We start from the raw sequence: 18968 nt of genomic DNA, 5'->3' as shown, positions 1-18968 counted from the left end.
GCCCGTGCACCACAACTACTGAGCCTGCGCTCTAGAGCCCGCGAGCCACAACTACTGAAGCCCGCGCGCCTAGAGCCCGTGCTCCACAACAAGAGAAGCCACTGCAGTGAGAAGCCTGCACACCAGGGCAAAGGGCAGCCCCCGCTCACCGCAACTGGAGAAAGCCCGTGCGCAGCAATGAAGACCCAACACAGCCCAAAATAAATAAATAAAATCAACAAGTAAAAAGCAAGGATACCTCTCAGAGACTACTGGGGTCAGGCCTAAAGGACCCAGGAGCCGCTGTGAAGAGGCCTCCCGTGTCCCAAGTGGGGAAACTTTGATCTCTAGCTAAAAAAAATATTGAATAACTATAGGGACTTGAAATGCACAAAATGTATTTAAATTCCTCAAGTTCACAATGATTCCTTCAGAATAAAAAGAAAGAAAAGAAACTCACTGGACACGTTCAAAAGATATAAGGAAACCAGTCCACTCTGGCAAAGCAAGGGAGAAGGTCAAACTTTCATCTGCCTTTCTTCCAGGAGCTGTGCCTCAGTGCAACCACGCAGCTGATTAGGGAGAGTTTCTCTTTATAGATGCATTCAGTAAGTGACAGGAGAAGGGAACTTGTAAAAGAGTGTCACCATTCCTCAAATCCTTCATGAAAAGATAAATCCAGGCAATGATCATCAAAGGCTACTCACATCACAGAAAGAGACTGAGCATTGAGTGCAAGCAGAGAGCAGTATACACCTGGACCTCCGAGTGGTCGGCGAAGAAATCAGCTGGAATGGGATTTGGCCTCCAGATGGAAATACCAGTGTCCGGGAAACACGAGGGAGAGGGGCAAGTAAGAGGCAGAGGTGGAATCCAGATGTGGGCAAGTCTGCAGGACAAGGAACTGCTTTCTTCAATATACTGCAAGGAACAACAAAAACAAAACAAAACAACAACAACAAGAGGGCAAAAAAACCTATTTAAAGGAACAGATGAGAAGGTCTTGGACTTCAACCATGATGGAGTAAACTGGTTTTAGACTCACTCTCCCACTTCAAACAATCGTAAAATGCAACAAAATAGGTAAGGCACTCTCTGTGGGAACTGGGCCACAGCCAGCTCAGGCTGGCATCCTTGAGAGAAGAAACCACGCAATTTGAGCCATGTGCCTCCTGGCCCCAATTTCTGTGCGGGTGCAGGGAGGTGAGACCGAGTGGAGAGGAGGCATCTCCCCTTGCTGTGGGAGCAGAGACTGGAGAACGGGCTGCTGAGAAAGACGGGTTTGGCAGGCGTGATGCTGCAAGAGGAGGGACTGTGTGCAGAAGGGCAGGCACGCACACACCTCGGCTGAGGGTCCTTAGCCAGGGGCGGGACTTCCCAAGTCCAGGGCAAGACTCTGCAAGGCCTGGCAGTCAATGGAAAAAAAAGTCTGTCCACCTAGATTTCTATATCCAAGGAAAATACCCTGTTTTAAAAAAGGGTGAAATAAAGACATTTTCAGATAAGTAGGAACCTAGAGAACTAGAACTCATTCCCAAAACACCAGGAAGTGCAATTTAAAACTCCACGGAGATACCGTTACACACCCACCAGAAGGGTTAAAATTAAAAAGACAGAAAACAGCAAATGCAGGGGAGGCTGCCGAGCGCATGGGGTTCTCAGACATTGCTGTGGGCATGTAAGTGGTGTGACCAGGTTGGAAAGTCTCAGACAGATACTTATAAAGTCAAATATACATCTTTCCCAGGATCCAGCAATTCCACTCCAAGGCATTTGCCAAGGAGAAATGAAAGCATATTGCCACAAAGGGACTTGTGTGAGCAGCTATATCCAAAACCTGGGAACAATCCAAATACATCAACAGGGTATGTCCTAAGAGGCTATGTTACAGTATAAGCTGTGTTATATTTACACGGTGAAACATGGAAAAGGAATAAAAAGAATTAAGTCTTGGTGCATAGGACATTGTGACTGAACCTCGAAGAACATATTACGTTGGGTGAAAGAAGTTAGACACAGATGGGTACATGCTGCCTGCCCACTTATGTGATTTTCTAGAACGGCAAAACTCCTCTATGATAACAGAAGTACAGTCAGTGGTTTCTGGTGGGCTGCGTGTAGCAGGATGGATTGCAAGGGGGCAGGAGGGGACTTTCAGGGGTGATGGAAAGCTTTTACATTTGGATTGATATGTTGATCACGCAAGTATCTATATTTGACCAAACTCTGAGAACTATACACTTGAGATCTGTATGGTTTTTGGTATGTGAAAAATTTTACCGGAATTCAAAAAGCATTTTAAAATCAAAGGAAAGCAACTCATGGGCCTTTTTGGAATTGATTTGGAAAAATCCACTGTTAAGGACACATCCATGAGGCAGTGGAGAAACTGGGGCACTGAATGAGTATTTGATGATATTAAGGAAATATTTTTGGTGTGATAATAGTATTATTATTGTGACAAAGGTATTGTTATGTTAGAAGAGTCCTGACTGTTAGAGATACACACTACCTATTTATGGAGGAAGAAATAGGATATCTGGGATTTACTTCAAACTAAATCAGTGGAGGTGGGAGGTGGAAATGTCCTGGGGGTATATGGATGACACCAGATGCCCACATACAACAATTGTTGAAGCTGGGTGATAGGTACAGGGGGTTCCTTACGTTACTCTTACTGCCTCTCTGTGTGTGAGGCCGGGGCCAGGACTTGCCTCCTGGGGCCTCGCAGCCTCAGTCCTGCTGCGTCCCCAGCGGGCCTCCCGCGTAGCCCCGCCCCGCGCCCATCCCTTAAAGAAGTTTCTGTTAAAATGTTTAAAGTACAGTAATTGCTAGCATTTCAAACAAAAATCCAGCTTTTGGGCTTTTCTTGAAAGCAAAAAAAAAAAAAGCAGTCCACCCGCATCAGGCCCAGTCGCCTTCCGCCATCTGCTGGAGCCGAGTGACCGGAGCGCCACTGGTCCGAGGCGCTTCTGTTTGTCCCACCCGGAAGCGGAGGGGACCCGCCGGCCCGAGCCCACGCGGCCCCCGGAGCGCGAAGGCTGGGGCCGCAGCGCCATCTGGCGACGCAGCGGGCCCACTGCGCCCTTCGGGTAGAAACGCAGGCTCCCGAGCGGGAGCGCGGCGAGGTCAGCGCAGGTGCAGAACCGCGACGCTGTGACTGGCGCTAACCACCGGAAAGGCCGCTGTTACGAAACTTTGGAGGGAAGACAGTTCCACGCTTCCGTCTAGCGTTTGTGCTGAGGTAATTGCACTTCTCAGAGTTGTGCTGACCCAGGGGGATGTAGACCCCGCAGCCTATGCCAACGCGTGGGTTGCGCTGTATCGCCCGGCAGGGTGGGCCCCGGAGACCCAGAGGGTTCAGTCTGCTCGGTTTCCTGGAATCACGGATCCTTCTCAAAACAAACCCAAACTAAGTGCTGCCGGAATAGGACTGATGGGGATATAAACCGTTATCAACTGACAAGCTCTGAATTAAGTTAAGTGCAAGTCTGTTCCAAAATACGATGGGAGAAATGGCTTTAACTGTCTCATGAAGGCTTTGGATCATTATTGCAACATGGAGCTAATTCTTTTGAATCATTTACTACTGCTGTAATAATAACTTACTGTCTGAAAACGTTAACCTTTTTGTATAAATTTACTAACTTGGAAACTTTAGACATATTGGCCCAATTAGCCATTATGTGTTTTAGGCATTTATTGTGTCCACTGAATGTCAGGCAGTGTGTTAAAAGGATGAATATGACATTCCATGTTGTCAATAGGCACCCAGCCTGCAGGGGAAAAATACCCGAGAGACCTACTGATAGGGTGTGATGGGTGTGACACTTGCTATAGCGGATCCTGAGTATTATTTATAGGATTAGAATAGTGCGCCATCTAGAGGAAGATCTCAGTAGTCAGGCTTAGCAGTAACCACCCCAAAGATGTCACATTGGGGTATGGATAGGAATGAACCCCATTCTGGTTAAGTTCCACTTCTGTGCTGTTGGGAATGTTCTTCAGGTAAACTTTGGAGAGAGATTGAAGTGAGAGAGGTGTGCGGGAGGTTAGAATCTATCTTCCTGAGCTTACTGCGTGGACTGTTGAGTTAGTTAACATGATTATAATTTTTATCGAGGGTCTGCCCTATGTCAGGTGCTCTGCTAAGCACTGCAGGTTTCTCCTCTGCCCTAGATACTCTGGTTCTTCCCTCCAGCGGCAGGACCGTATGAGGTCCTGGGGTGCAAAATTTAAGGAAGTGTTTGTGTTACCCAACGCAAGTTCCCGTGCCCGATGCCCAGTGAGGCCAAACAAAGGGAAACATTGGGGTTTGGAGCAGAGAAAGGTTTATTGCAGGGCCATGCAAGGACACAGGTGGCTCGTGCCCCCAGAGCCCCAAGATCCTTGAAGGGTTTCAGCAAAGCACTTTTAAAGGCAAGGTGAGGGAGGGAGGGGGTGTGGTTGGTTGTTGCAGATTTCTTGGTGTCGGAATCCTTTGTTCTTACAGCTGTTCAGGGAGGTCAGGTCACGATGTTCCTGTAAACCTGCAACAAGACAAATGCTATCCTCTGTTCTGCAACTTTTTATCTGTGCATGAATGGACTCTTAAAGGTCAGAGCCCTGAGAATAGGTTATCCTGTATATTTCAGGCTATAGACAACATTCTTGTACAAAAGGTGCAGAGCCAGCATGGCTAAGCACAGGCAACAGAGCACAAAAGTTTAAAGTAAAAGGAACAGATCCAACATGGAGTCAGTGACGTTCTTCCCTATAGCACTTGCTCTCAGAGGCTGACCCTCCACTTGCATGACCCTGAGAGCCCCTCCTTAAATTCAATGCCCCCACCGGCCCCCTGCAGCCACATGTGTGCCTCTCTCATCTGGCCCTGGTTCCCATTTTCTGAATGAGGAAACAGAGAGGTTGATAATGCTTCTACGATCACACAGCTTGGAAGTTTCTGAGGTGGAACATGAATCCTATGGCTTCGTGTGACTCTGGCGTCCTTACACTTAACACCTAGGTTATGTAGTTTCTTCCTGTGGCTCTAGGAATCCCTGGCCATTTTTTAAAAAGATATCTCCACTGTTAGCAGCTTTACTTGATTACAAAGCAGTGGAGAAGGGCTCTGGGGTTCACCTCAGCGGGGAGCCTCGGGGGCCTGAGCTGTGAGTCCCTGCTTGGATGGGAACGGTGGGTTGGGACTTAGGTGCCATAGGCACATGGCCGCCTTAGGGCTGAGCGTACAACGTGGCAGGTGAAGATGTTGCTGAAATGTGGCCTCTGTACACCAGTGCCGGATTAATTAATCTCGAGACACAGAGTTTTGGGTGAAGTAGAAGGAAGTAGCTTTATTGCTTTGCCGGGCAAAGGGGGCCACGGCGGGCTAACGCCTTTAAGACTGTGTGTCCCACGCTGGAGGGCGGGCAGTGAGGAGTCATAGTGTTCAAGGAGCAGGGCGTGATCAGCTCGGGCACATTCTTCTGATTGGCTGGTGGTGAGGTCATTGAGAGTCACCATCGTCCACCTTCTGGTTCCAGCCAGTCTGAGGTCTGCGTGCATGTGGGCAGCCTCCAGTTAACTTCTTCCGCCTGGAGGGCGCTTCAGTATCTGCAAAACAGCTCAAGGACGTAGCTCAGAATCGTATCTATAGCCCTTGAGGAAGAACTGCAGGTCCTTGACTTGGTTTAATGGCTAAAGTACTATTATTTTTTCTTGCTTGACTGTTTTCCTTTCTTTCTGCATTTTCTCACTTCTCTGATGACATTTATTCTTTAACTAAAGGTTTTTTTACAGACAAAAGGCAGGCGGAGGACAGGAGTGGGGGTTTGTTCTGGAAAGGCCTCACAGGGTCCTGTGTGGTTACAAAGGCTTCTGCAGCTGCCATGGACGGGCCTGGTTGTGTACAGCAAGCCCGTCCTGTGGGGAACCGGCCCTCACTCTTCTCTCACCACCCCACCGAGGACACACGTGCCTCTTGGCACTTGTCACAGACTGAAGCTCTATTTTGCATTGTCACTTAATACAAACACTGATGCTGATCGTGTCGGAGGTCATAGCAGTGTCTCCCATCTGTTGTGAGCCGGCCAGGACAGTCTCCCGTTTCCTGTGCTATCTCGTTAGGCTTCGTGACAATCTTGTGGGAGAAGAATCGTCCTCATTTGGGATAAAGAAGATGTGGTACATGTATACAATGGAATATTAGTCAGCCAGAAAAAAGAACGAAATAATACCATTTGCAGCAACATGGATGGACCCAGAGATTATCATACTGAGTGAAATAAGTCAGGCAGAGAAAGACAAATACCATATGATACGCTTACGTGCGGAATATAAAATGACACAAATGAACTTATCTACGAAACAGAAATAGACTCACAGACATAGAGAACGGACTTGTGGTTGTCGCGGGTGAGATGGATTCGGAGTGTGGGATTAGCAGGTGATAACTGTTGTATAGAGAATGGATAAACAACAAGGTCCTTCTGTAGAGCACAGCAGCCTATATTCAATATCCTGTGATAAACCACAGTGGAAAAGAACTTAAGAAAAGAACCACCCCTATTTGACAGATGGGGACCTGAGGCTCAGAGGGCGAAGTGACTTGGTCTGTGGCACACAAGTGGTCTGTGTCAGAGCGGGCGACACTCAAGTCTTTGTGTGATTCCACTGCTCCAGACACCCTCTCTGCAGCCTCTCTGTGTGTAAAGGACTCTCTTTTCACGCACTACTACGTGAAGGAGGTGGCCGCTGCCTCATCTGTTTTTTGTGGTGAGGATGATACTCCACTAAGGCCTATTCAAAGAGTGTGGACTAAGTGGTGAATGGTGTGGAAAGACCCAAAGGAAGTGCTGAGATAACCATGCTGCCGGCGAGTGAGATTAGGACCAAGGAGAAACAGAGCCCCCGGCACCAGGGCTGTGCTGTCTGTCCTGGGGTCCACCTGCCTCCGAGCAGACTCAGGGAAACCTGCTCTTTCACTGACAGGACGTGGGCACCTAGAAGCTCAGAACAGCTCACTTGGTACTTGTTTTAAAAATAACCTCACTGGGCTTCCTGCTGGCGCAGTGGTTGGGAGTCCGCCTGCCGATGCAGGGGACGCGGGTTCGTGCCCCGGTCCGGGAGGATCCCGCATGCCACGGAGCGGCTGGGCCCGTGGGCCGTGGCCGCTGGGCCTGCGCGTCCGAAGCCTGTGCTCCGCAACGGGAGAGGCCACAGCGGTGCGAGGTCCGCATACAGCAAAAAAAAAAAAAAAAAAAAAAACCTCATTCTTAACATTTTGGAAATATTATTTTTCAGTAGCAGTGTCTGCTTGTAATTGGATATTTATTCCAATGAGAAATAATGACCGGGTTCACGTCTAAAATGTTACAAAAGTGATACACATTCAGTTTTTTTCTCACATTCTGCATAATATCCGTTAAGTCTTCTTTCGGCAGGAAAATGCATCTTCAAGGAGCAGCAGCTGCGTTGGAGAGATGTGGACCTGGGTTTACCATCTTTCCTCACCCCTCATCACTGTGGTGCCAACTTTCACAGGAGAGCAATAATAATACTGACTTGGGGGTTATTTTGAGAATGACATGAGATAAGATGAGTGAGATGGCTGCTATGGGCTGAATTGGGTCCCCCCAGATTCATACGTTGATGGAGTTCTAACTCCCAGTACCTCAGAATGTGATTGCATTTGAAGATAAGGTCTTTAAAGAGATAATTTATGTTAAAGTGAGGTTACTAGGGTGGGTCCTAATCCAATATGACTGATGTCCTTATAGGAGGAGGAGATTAGGACACAGACACACACAGAGGGAGGACCAAGTGAGGACACAGGGAGAAGATGGCCGTCTACCAGCCGAGGAGAGAGACTTCAGAGGAAGCCGGCCCTGACAGCACCTTGCTCTTGGCCTTCCAGCCTCCAGAACTGTAAGAAAACCCATTTCTGTTGTTTGCGCAGTCTGCGGTACTTCGTGATGGCAGCCCCAGCAGACTCCCACACCCGCTCTCCCAGGCCTAGTGTATGTTAGGCCCCCAGTAAGTCCTGATTTCTTTTTCCTCTTTATTGTTTTCTTTTGGGAGGAACCTGATTATTATCATTACTTTTTAATAACAGTCACCTTAATAGCAACAGTTTTCTTTTTTTGTTTTTTGTCAATATTTTTTAACGGAAGTATAGTTGATTTACAATGTTGTGTTAATTTCTGCTTACAGCAAAGTGATTCAGTTATACATATATATATACATTCTTTTTAAAAAATATTCTTTTCCTTTATGGTTTATCATAAGATATTGAATATAGTTCTCTGTGCTATACAGTAGGACCTTGCTGTTTATCCATTCTCTCTATAAAAGCTTACATCTGCTAATCCCAACTTCCTACTCCATCCCTCCCCCAATCCCCACCCAATCCTTGGCAATCACCAGTCAGTTCTCTATGTTCGTGATTCTGTTTCTCTTTCTGACTTACTTCACTTCGTGTGATAATCGGTAGTTGCATCCGTGTTGCTGCAGATGGCGTTATTTCGTTCTTTTTTATGGCTGAATAATATTCCTGTGTGTGTGTGTGTGTGTGTGTGTGTGTGTGTGTGTGTGTATCACATCTTCTTTATCCATTCATCTGTCAATAGACATTTAGGTTGTTTCCATGTCTTGGTTATTGTGAATAGTGCTGCTATGAACGTAGGGGTGCATATATCTTTTTGAATTATAGTATTGTCTGGACATATGCCCAGGAGTGGGATTGCTGGCTCATATGGTAGTTCTATTTTTAGTTTTCTGAGGAACCTCCATACTGTTCTCCATAGTGGCTGCACCAATTTACATTCCCACCAACAGTGTAGGTGGGTTCCCTTTTCTCTACATCCTCTCCAGCGTTTGTTATTTGTAGACTTTTTAAGGATGGCCATTCTGACCCGTGTGAGGTGGTACCTTGTTGTAGTTTTGATTTGCATTCCTCTAATAATTAGCAATGTTGAAATCTTTTCATGGGGAGGCACCTGATTTTATTAATTCACTTTCTTGAGGTCAGGAATGTGTCGTGCTCATTTTGGTTTTGGCAATGTCTAATGCACTCAAGGTTTACAGCATGAATGAATCCGGATGCTGTTTCTCAAAGTGTGTTCTGTGGCACAGAGTCCCAAAAGACTGCATTTGAAAAAGGGTCCCATGGTCAGATGACTTTGGGAAACACTGTGAACTGGCTTGGGGAGGGGACATGGGATTCATCAGGGAGGGGGCTACGTCTGTGGTCCCCAGGAGCCCACCGACAGGACAGCAGAGGCCTTTCTTGTGGGTCTGTGACTCCTTGTTGCAGGGGCGAGCCTGTGGTGACTAACTCGACACTTGGCAATCACACGTGGGACTGAGATCCACTTGTGAAATAATGATTGCAGTCATCTAAGGAATCCGAAGATTCGCTTCAGTTGATGAAACTTGAAACTTGATGGAAAATTTTCCTAATAGCTTTTTAACCCTGGTTTGCAGGTATTTTCTCAATACCTATTCATGACCTTGTTTATAACTTGGGCAACATGCGTATCTTATAGATGCAAGAACGTATCCTTGGCTCCAGAGGTTATGGAGCCATCACATACATTTATTTCATAAAATATCACAAGGTTCACAAACCCAGATGATTTGATTTACATAAAGCAGGGTAACCCATTGTTTGTTTGAGGAGTTTGTTTCCTAGTTGAATTTTGGATCACCATGACCCGATGATGTCTTCCTGTTTACGGTGGGGAAACCCTACAGGCACAGCTTCACCACTCTACTGCCTTTAGCTTTCTAGGAGTGATTTACCTGCATTGCTCCTATGTGTTATCTGCCGTGGTCCAACACTGTCTAGGTTGACTTGGAATTCAGGAAGGCTTGACTGCAGTTTCCCTTCTAAATGGGCCGTAGATCTGTCCAGATATCACTGTCAGAAAACTGTGCTCACAGACGTGTGTTGTTTGATGCTAATTACGTTGTGTATGTTTTAATTAATCTACACATTTTTTTTTAAATTAGGGAAAGCCAGTAACTACCTCACACTCTCCAGCTTTTCATTCTTTTACTTTAGAGGCAATTCATATTCCTGCTAGCACTCACTGCCCGTATAGCTGTGGCCGCATAGGGAGAAGTCTCTGGGTCTTTGGTTGCTGAAACACTGGAGAACCTATGATTGGTGGCCTTGGCTCAACTCAAGGGGGCCAGGGGGTGTTTTCCATGTGCTGAGGCTCCTTCACCCTTTCCCCAGCAGTCCCTGGACTAGCCCTGGAGCTGGCCTGGCTAGCACCCTGTCCTCCTGGAAGTTAAGGAAAAAGAAAGAAAGAAAAGATTGGCATTTATTGAGTGCGAAATCTGTGTCAGGCATCTGCTAAGGTCTTCACTGGGATCATCTCATTTTATCTTTACAAAAACTCCATGAGGAAGGTTCTTTTGTAGAGGGTCATAATCATAAGTATACTACGTTGCAGTGGTGACACAGCTCATGAAACAACAATTTAATTTTTTTAAAAAGAAATCAAAGTTGTACACGCACCCGATTTAAAAAAACAAAATAGTTTTACAAGGTTTGTTGAAAAGCACACATCCCCAGCTCAGAGCTCCCCTGTCTATGTCACCTCCCTCCCATGATACCTCCCCCCAGGTCATCCCTCCCATGATACCTCCCCCCGAGGTCATCCCTTTTGCATTGTACCGATGTAGTCTGTGCTGGCACGACTCACCCCGGGCGTCTCAGTTTTAAGCATGGTCTTTTCTCTGTGAAGATGAGAATGCACCCCTGTCCCTACCTCTACGCCTACCCTACACACTCATACCCTTATGTCCACCCGTCCACTTCCTATACTTACCCTGCAATCCTGATTAGAGCCGTGCCCACCATCACAGCTACATAAATGCTGTTCAAAGTTCAGCCACGTAGTAAATTATGGTCACTGTTTGTTGCACATTTTTTTGTTTTGTTTTTCCAGGAGTCAGTTTTCTTTCATTTTCTCTCCCAGTCGCTCAGTGTGGTGCCTTCATCACGAGGTCATTTGTGTTAACCCTCAAGACCTCTGGGTGCCTTCCCTACTCTCAGGTTTCCTTCTTGAGGAAAACCTCTCCCAGAGCTCCTGTCCTGGACCATCCAGTCTGCACTGTTTGCTCCTGACACCTGTGTTCCAGAAACGCTTTTTTTCTCTTTCTAACTCTCAAGCACACCTGCTGGTCATCTCCTAAGAAAGGCTCATGGGAAGCCTGGGTCTGAAAAATATGGAAATAATTTTCCTTGAGAACTTTGGTGGCTTCTGTCCACCGTCTTTGGCTCCTGGTTTGTTGCCTGGTTTGTTGCTAAGGTTCTGGATCCCTAGACGGGCCTCTTTTTCCTTTTGCTGCTTCCTCTCTGGAAGTTCGAAGGATCCTTTGTTTGTCCTCAGAGCTCTGAATTTTCACCATAGTGTATGTTCCTGTGGGTCCAGCTTCATCAGTTGTATTGGGCTTCTCGTAAGCCCCTTTCATCCAGAATTTTGTGATCTGGGACATTTTCTAGAATGATTTGTTAGCTAATTTCTTCCCCTTAGCCTTCACAGTTCTTTCTGTCTGGAAACTCCCATTATTTGGATATTTGACCTCCTGGGATGATTCTTTAATTTTCTTTTTCTTTCTCTCCTGTTAACCAATTTTTTTTTGCTCTGTGAGATTTCTTTGATTTTGCGCCCCAATCTTTTCGTTGACTTTTTTCCAGCTATCTTATAATATTCTGAGTTGCCAATAACTCTCTTCTGTTCTCCAAACATTCCTTTTCATGATCTCTGTCTACGTTATACAGTTGTGAGCTCTGGTCTCCTCTCTCCGGGCATATTAAGGAAAGCTTTTCCCTTCTTCACACACAGTCTCAGTCTCCCTCAACAGGCTTCTTTCTGTGCATTTGTTTTGGTCACTCTTTACTGGGTGGTCTGCTTTCCTCTACTGGTTCCTGTCTGCTCACCTTTATACACACATGACATAATGCCCATGGCATCTCTGAGTTCCTGGGGCTGTGGGCTGGGAGCTGGGCAGTGGGTTGTAGCTCCCACCCCATGTCAAGGTCTGTAGGTCTTTCCTCACGGGTGGTCGTGAAACAGAGCAGGACCCTGTGGTCCTTGCCCCCCATGTCCTCCGCCTGCCTTTTGTCTGTGGAAAAACTTTAGCCGAAGAAGAAGGTTAATCAGAGAAGTGAGAAAATGCAGAAGCAAGGAAAATCAGTCAGACAGGACAGAACAATAATAGTTTAGTCATTAAGCAAAGTCCAGGACCTTTACTTCCTCCTCAAGGGCTGTAGATCATATTCTGAGCCACATCCTGGGAGCTGTCTTATAGATACTGAAGCCTCCACCAGGTGGAGAAGTGAACTACATGATGACCAGGCTGTAGCCACGACAGGAGCTGCCACAGTTCCGAGAAATGGCCTCAAGGAAATGGGAACAAACCGACCCTGGAACTGAAGATTAATTATATTGATACTTAAAACAATCAAGATGATGCTGATCAGGATGAAACTGATGACCAATTTCAACATGACTGTCTGGGCTGCCTGTGCTGTTTCTGCATGGAGCCCCCTTCCTCAGGCTATAAAAGCTCTTGCCCGGATTGTCAGTGGGGTCGACTCAGCCCTCCCCCATGGTTGCTGGCCTCCAAAATAAAGCAAACTTTCCTTTTCACCAACCTGGCCTCTTTATTGGTTTTTGAGTGGCGAGCAGCTGAACGCCACTTTCGGTTACATTCGGATCCCCCAGAGGATATTCCCTGTGTCCCCTGCCTGGAGGGGACAAGCCTTGCTGCCCAGTGGGAGAAAGGCTGGCATCTCAGCATCCGTGGGCTGTGTGCACTTAACCCCTCTGTTCCTACGGGAACTCCTGTCCTCACCTGTGTCCAGTGACTGCTGGCCCAGGGACCTCTGTTATGGACCTCTGGCCTCCCCTGGAGGGGGAGGTACAGTGTCCTGGTAAGCAGAGTGGGATGGGGACTCTCGCTGCCTTGTGACCTACGTTCAGTACCACTCCCACCCTTGAAACCCCTCCCTCTGCTCCCAGAGGCCCTTGTGCCACCAGTGCCCCAACCTCTTGGGTTCTCTGGGTAAACCAGGGTAGCTTTTGGCCTTCTCGGCCCAAGTTCAACTTTCAGGGCCTGCTCAGTCAGTTACCACCTGTCCACCTGCCTCCAGCTTTTCCAGAATGTTCTTGCAGTCTTTCCTTTTCTTCACACTTGTGTGAGAGGCTTTTATCTTTTAACTTTTGCCTTCGTATCAAACGAACCCCCTCTCTCTCCATCTGCAGCTGTAGATCTTTAATTCTCGTTGCAGAGTGCTGTTCCTTTGTGTGATGAGATCACATTGTCTTTGTTGATCCCCTTGTTGGTGACAGTGGGTCATTTCTGATGGTGGCTACTGCGAGCTTGTCGCAGGCTGCGAACATTCTCGTGCGTACCTTTTGGGGCACATGTCCTTGTTTCTGTTGGCTATGTATTTAAGAGGGCAATTTCTAGCAGGCCTAAAAGTCTATGCTTCCTTTAGCAGACGCTGGCTGACACAACATTTTCCAAAGCGTTTGTCCAGTTTTCACAGCCACCAGCAGCACCTGGATGACCCCACACCCTATTTGAGCCCTTCTGACGGGTGTCACCGTGACCTCACTGTGTTTTCAACATATTTCCCTGTGGAATGATGACATTCAGCACACTGTCGTATTTTTGAAGGCCTTTGGCTGTTCTTTTTTGTGAAGTCTCTGTTCAGGTGTTTAGCCCAATTTTCCATTGGATTGTCTTTTGCTGATGAATTTGTGTTTAAAAATATATTCAGAATGTCAGTACTTGTGATACAGATAAAGGCAGACATACATGTATACACATATAAGTATATACACACGTGTAATCTTCTACTCTGTGGGTTGGCTTTTCATTCTCTTAATGGCGTTTCTCATTTTAATTCTAATTGTAACACAGTCCTGTTTAATGATTTTTCTTTGTAGTATTTGGGGGTCTTGTTTAAGAAATCCTTGCCTCCTGTAAGTTCGCAAAAATGTTCTCCTAAGTTTTCCCCTAAAAGTTTTATTTTACCTTTGTCTGCAATCCATCTAGCATTGGTTTTTGTGAATAGTTTGAGATAGGAGTATGTGTGTGTACTATATATATATAATATTTATATAAAGATATATAATATATATATAAATATTATAAAATATAATATGTATTATATATAAATATATTATATAAATAATATATATAAATAATATATATAAATCAATATATTTTCCCATTTTCCCCCAATGGCCATCCAATTGGCCTAGCACTGTCCTTTCTCCTCTGCACTGATGCATCACTTTGCCCTAAATATATATATATATATTTGTTTGTTTTGTTTTTGTTTTGGATCTCTTTATTTCTGGTAATGTATGTCCTCCAGGTTTATTCTTCTTCAAGGCTGTCTTGGTTATTCTGCATATATTGAGTTTATAGTAATTTTGAGAGGACTGACATCTTAGCAGTTTTCAGTCTTCAGTCCAGAATCTTGGAATCTCCCTTCATTTATCATTGGTCCTCTCAATAGTGTTGAGTTAGTTGGAAAGCTTTTTGAAGGTCTGTGCACACACTTCACTCACTGCCCAGTCATTCCTTTTTTAACCCTTCAGCCCCCGTGTCAGCCTTTCACTAACAGAAACCCATTCTCAGAGATGGCTCTCCTTCCTTGTTAACAAACCCAGTAAACTTTTCTAATTTTGTGTCCCTGTAGACCTCTCTGAATGTTTAACACCGGTGCCTCCTGGTGGATTTTGACTTTCCTTAGTACCACTTGCCCCTTCCATTATGACAAGCTTACAGTGAAAAAAAAATTCAAGTTCACATCTCCATACTTGGAATTCCAATTTTGTTCTCACATCTAGCCTCTTTAAAATATTAATAGGGCTTCCCTGGTGGCGCAGTGGTTGAGAGTCCGCCTGCTGATGCGGGGGACACGGGTTCGTGCCGCGGTCCGGGAAGATCCCACATGCCGCGGAGCGGCTGAGCCCGTGAGCCATGGCCGCTGAGCCTGCGTGTCCGGAGCCTGTGCTCCGCAACGGGAGAGGCCACAGCAGTGAGAGGCCCGTGTACCGCAAAAAAAAAAATTAATAGATTATATTTTATGAATATTTTGGGGTCTACAGAAAAAATTGAGTGGAAAGTATAGTTTCCCATATTCCCCCTCAACACCCCTCCCCCCAGCCCAGTATCCCCTATTATTAATGTCTTGCATTGATGCAATACCTTTGATACAACTGATAGCGAATCTTGATACATTATTATTAACTGAAGTTTATAGTTTACCTTAAGGGTCACTCTTCGTGTTGTACATTTTATGTGTTTTGACAAAGGTGCAGCCGTCAGTATCATATAGGATAGTTTCACTGCCCTAAAATTCCCATGTGCTCCGTCCATTCATCCTTCCCTCAAACTCCTGAATCACTGGAAACCATTGTCTTTTTACTGTCCTCCTAGTTTTTCCTTTTCCAGAATGTCATGTAGTTGGATTCATACAGATTCTTTTCTCTTAGCAACATGCAGTTGAAGTTTCCTCCATGTCTTTTCATGGCTTGATGGCTTGTGTCTTTTTGTCACCAATATCCCATTGCATGGATGTCACAGTTTGTTTATCCATTCACCTATGGAAAGACATCTTGACTGCTTCCACGTACTGGCAATTATAAACAAAGCTGCTATAAACTTTCATGTGCAGGTTTTTGTGTGGACATAAGTTTTCAACTCATTTGAGGAAATACCAAGGAGCGTGGTTGCTGGATCAGATGATAAGAGTATGTTTAGTTTTTAAGAAGCTGCTAAACTGTCTTCTAAAAGTAGCTCAACTGCTTTGCATTCCCACCGGCAATGAATGAGAGTTTGCTCCTGTAGTTTCATATTCTCGTCAGTACTTGGAGTTGTCAGTGTTTGGGATTTTAGCCATCCATTAGGTATATATGGCATCTCATTGTTTTTTTTTTTAAGATTTTTATTTATTTATTTTTTGGCTGCGTTGGGTCTTTGTTGCTGCGCGTGGGCTTCTCTAGTTGCTGCGAGCAGGGGCTACTCTTCATTGCGGTGCGCGCGCTTCTCATTGCGGTGGCTTCTCTTGTTGAGGAGCACGGGCTCTAGGTGGACTGGCCTCAGTAGTTGTGGCACATGTGCTCAGTAGTTGTGGCTCACGGGCTCTAGAGTGCCGGCTCAGTAGTTGTGGCGCACAGGCTTAGTTGCTCCCTGGCATGTGGGATCTTCCCGGACCAGGGCTCGAACCCGTGTCCCCTGCATTGGCAGGCGGATTCTTAACCACTGCGCCACCAGGGAAGCCCACATCTTGCTGTTTTAATTTGCAGTTCCCAAGTGACATATGATGTTGAACATCTTTTCATATACTTCTTTACCATTTGAATATCTTCTTTCTGTTCACGTTTTTTGCCTATTTTTAAATAAAGTTGTTCATTTTCTTATTGTTGAGATTTAAGAGGTTTTTTTAATGCTTGGATACCAGTCCTTTATCAGATATGTTTTTGCAAGTATCTTCTCCCTGTCTGTGTTTTGTCTTCTGGTTCCCTTGACAGTGTCTTTTGCAGATCAGAAGTTTTTAATTTTAATGAAGTCCAACTTATCAATTTTTTTAAGAATCTTATTTATTTTTTATTTTTTTTTTGCGGTACACGGGCCTCTCACTGCTGTGGGCTCTCCCGTTGCGGAGCACAGGCTCCGGACGCGCAGGCTCAGCGGCTGTGGCTCACGGGCCCAGCCACTCCGTGGCATGTGGGATCTTCCCGGATCGGGGCACGAACCCGCGTCCCCTGCATTGGCAGGCGGACTCTCAACCACTGCGCCACCAGGGAAGCCCAAGGATCTTATTTTAACACCTAGAATTTTGGTTTTGTTTTTGAGCCTTAAAATGTGCAAAAGCTTGACTTTGAACTTCCTCCAGAGCCAGACTTTGTGTCGTTTTCTTTATTCCCCACACGTCTCTTGTCTTGCTATCCCATCATGGCCTTTCCCTTTTCTTCAAAACCAGATGAAGGCAAATAGCCCTGGGGTGCTGCTGTCAGCTGTCTTTCTGCCAGGCCCACTTCCTTGTCCCCGTCCCAGACTCTGGCCCACTCAAGGCCCCACTTTGGCCTGACTCTGGATTTCACAGGTCAGAAGTTCATCCTGCAGATCACCCCGGGGGCCAGAGGCAGGCAGAATCATCATTTGTTATGGAAATGACCTTCCATTTCAGAAGCCGTGTGGCCTCCTCCTTGTTCATAAAAGTTTACATTTCTCGCGCTCTGTGATGGGCTCCGACTTGCTCCTCATTGTGTGGGTGATGGTTATTAATACCAAAGCGGGAGATGATGAAGGACAAGGCCCTTACCTGAATGGTTGCCTGTCTGAGTGAGGGCTGTGTGACGGAGGGAGCAGTGTCTCCCCTTCCAGAGTAGAAACCCCTTTGTTTTGCCACAGGAAACCTCAGGTGAGGTGCAGCTGAGGTTGAATGACTTCAGCAGTTATCTCTTCATCATTAGGCCACTTCTACCGAGGCCATCTCCTCTGTAAACACAGACAGTGAAATATTAAAATAATTAATTTTATTTTTGGCTGCGTTGGGTCTTCATGGCTGTGCGCAGGCTTTCTCTAGTTGCGGCGAGCGGGGGCTACTCCTTGTTGCGGTGCGCGGGCTTCTCATTGCGGTGGCTTTTTTGTTGCGGAGCACGGGCTCTAGGTGCTCGGGCTTCAGTAGTTGTGGCACGTGGGCTCAGTAGTTGTGGCTCGCAGGCTCTAGAGCACAGGCTCAGTAGTTGTGGCGCACAGGCTTAGTTGCTCCACGGCATGTGGGATCTTCCTGGACCAGGGCCCGAACCCGTGTCCCCTGCATTGGCAGGTGGGTTCTTAACCACTGTGCCACCAGGGAAGTCCTAAGACAGTGATTTTATAATTTGCTCTCAGGCAACTGAGAGTTTGGGGGCTCTTTACCTTCTGCCTTTTTACAGCAGCTAAATCACAGCTGGGGTTTTTCAGAGCTCGGCAAACGTCATTATTAAAAACAGAAGTTATTAGTTTCAACGCCAAACAGTAAGTCAGTGTGAACCCCTTGCTGGCTCCCTGAAGGAAGGTACTCTGTCTCCTGGGTCCAGGAGAAACACAGCTGACCTTACAGTGGGGACCACTGGGGTGGGCCTGCCGGGTGAGCACCCTCCTGCCGTGTGTGCAACTGTTGCATCTTCAGGTATAGTAGGAGGACCACTGAGTGGGCTTCTTCGATTGGAGCCATCAGGCTTATGGACACTATTCCCCCTTCAGGTCCTGCAAATTCACAGATAGAAAAATAGAAAACAGAAGAAACATAGAAAAGGGAAATGAGGTTAGAACAAGTTAGTTAAAACCATTCTCACTCCCCCATTCCACCCCCGCGCTTTCTCCTTTATCCTCTTGCAGAACCTACTCCTAATTCACAGGTTTCTTTGCTCCTTCGTGATCTTCCTTACCTTCTGCAGTCCTTGCTTTGTACTGATGATTTGCCCTTTCAGGGTTTGCACAGCGTACCGCTTTCCTGTTAGCCCTGAGCACAGATGGGTGCCTGGTAGGTCCGCAAACCATGATGGTTAAAGAAATGTGCAAGGACATGGTTGTCCGAATCTCTGGACGACCTTGGCCTCTCCTGCTGGGTGTTCTAGAACTCTTCCACACCAACTGTGTTCGAGGGGACGGCAGTTTTTGTTCTCTCTGGACCTGTTTCCCATCTTCAAACCTTGATGTGCTTAAAATTTTTTTGCTTTATCTATAAAGCCCTTTATTCAAACCAATCAAAGCAGGGGTGTGTTTTGAGGGGGGTGAGGTGAGTGAGGGGACAGGAAGCAGACCCCAGCCCTGGAGCCCTGTTCCACCGCGGAGACCCCCGGGGGTCCTGGGAGCACGTGCACAAGCCGCCGGTCTAGGTAGCTCCCAAGATCCTTGGCAGGTCTGCACTCACTGGCCTCCTACGGCTTTCTGTCCACAACCTGGCTCATGAGCTCAGCCTCAGG

The 18968-nt window shown here is 46.5% G+C and overlaps 1 long non-coding RNA gene across 1 annotated transcript in view; it reads left to right on the top strand.

Moving 5' to 3' along the window:
- Positions 1–7747: 7747 nt before the first annotated feature.
- The window catches only part of LOC109550682 (uncharacterized), a 102019-nt gene continuing 90798 nt past the window's right edge, over positions 7748–18968 (top strand). The window contains exon 1 of the long non-coding RNA XR_002177296.3: positions 7748–7992. This is a non-coding gene — a long non-coding RNA (uncharacterized lncRNA). The remainder of the gene's footprint in view (positions 7993–18968) is intronic.

This window comes from Tursiops truncatus, chromosome 16 (genome assembly GCF_011762595.2).
Source record: "Tursiops truncatus isolate mTurTru1 chromosome 16, mTurTru1.mat.Y, whole genome shotgun sequence".
NCBI lineage: Eukaryota > Metazoa > Chordata > Mammalia > Artiodactyla > Delphinidae > Tursiops > Tursiops truncatus.
Note: the sequence above shows the minus strand (reverse complement) of the source record. Positions and strands in the feature narration are given on the sequence as shown.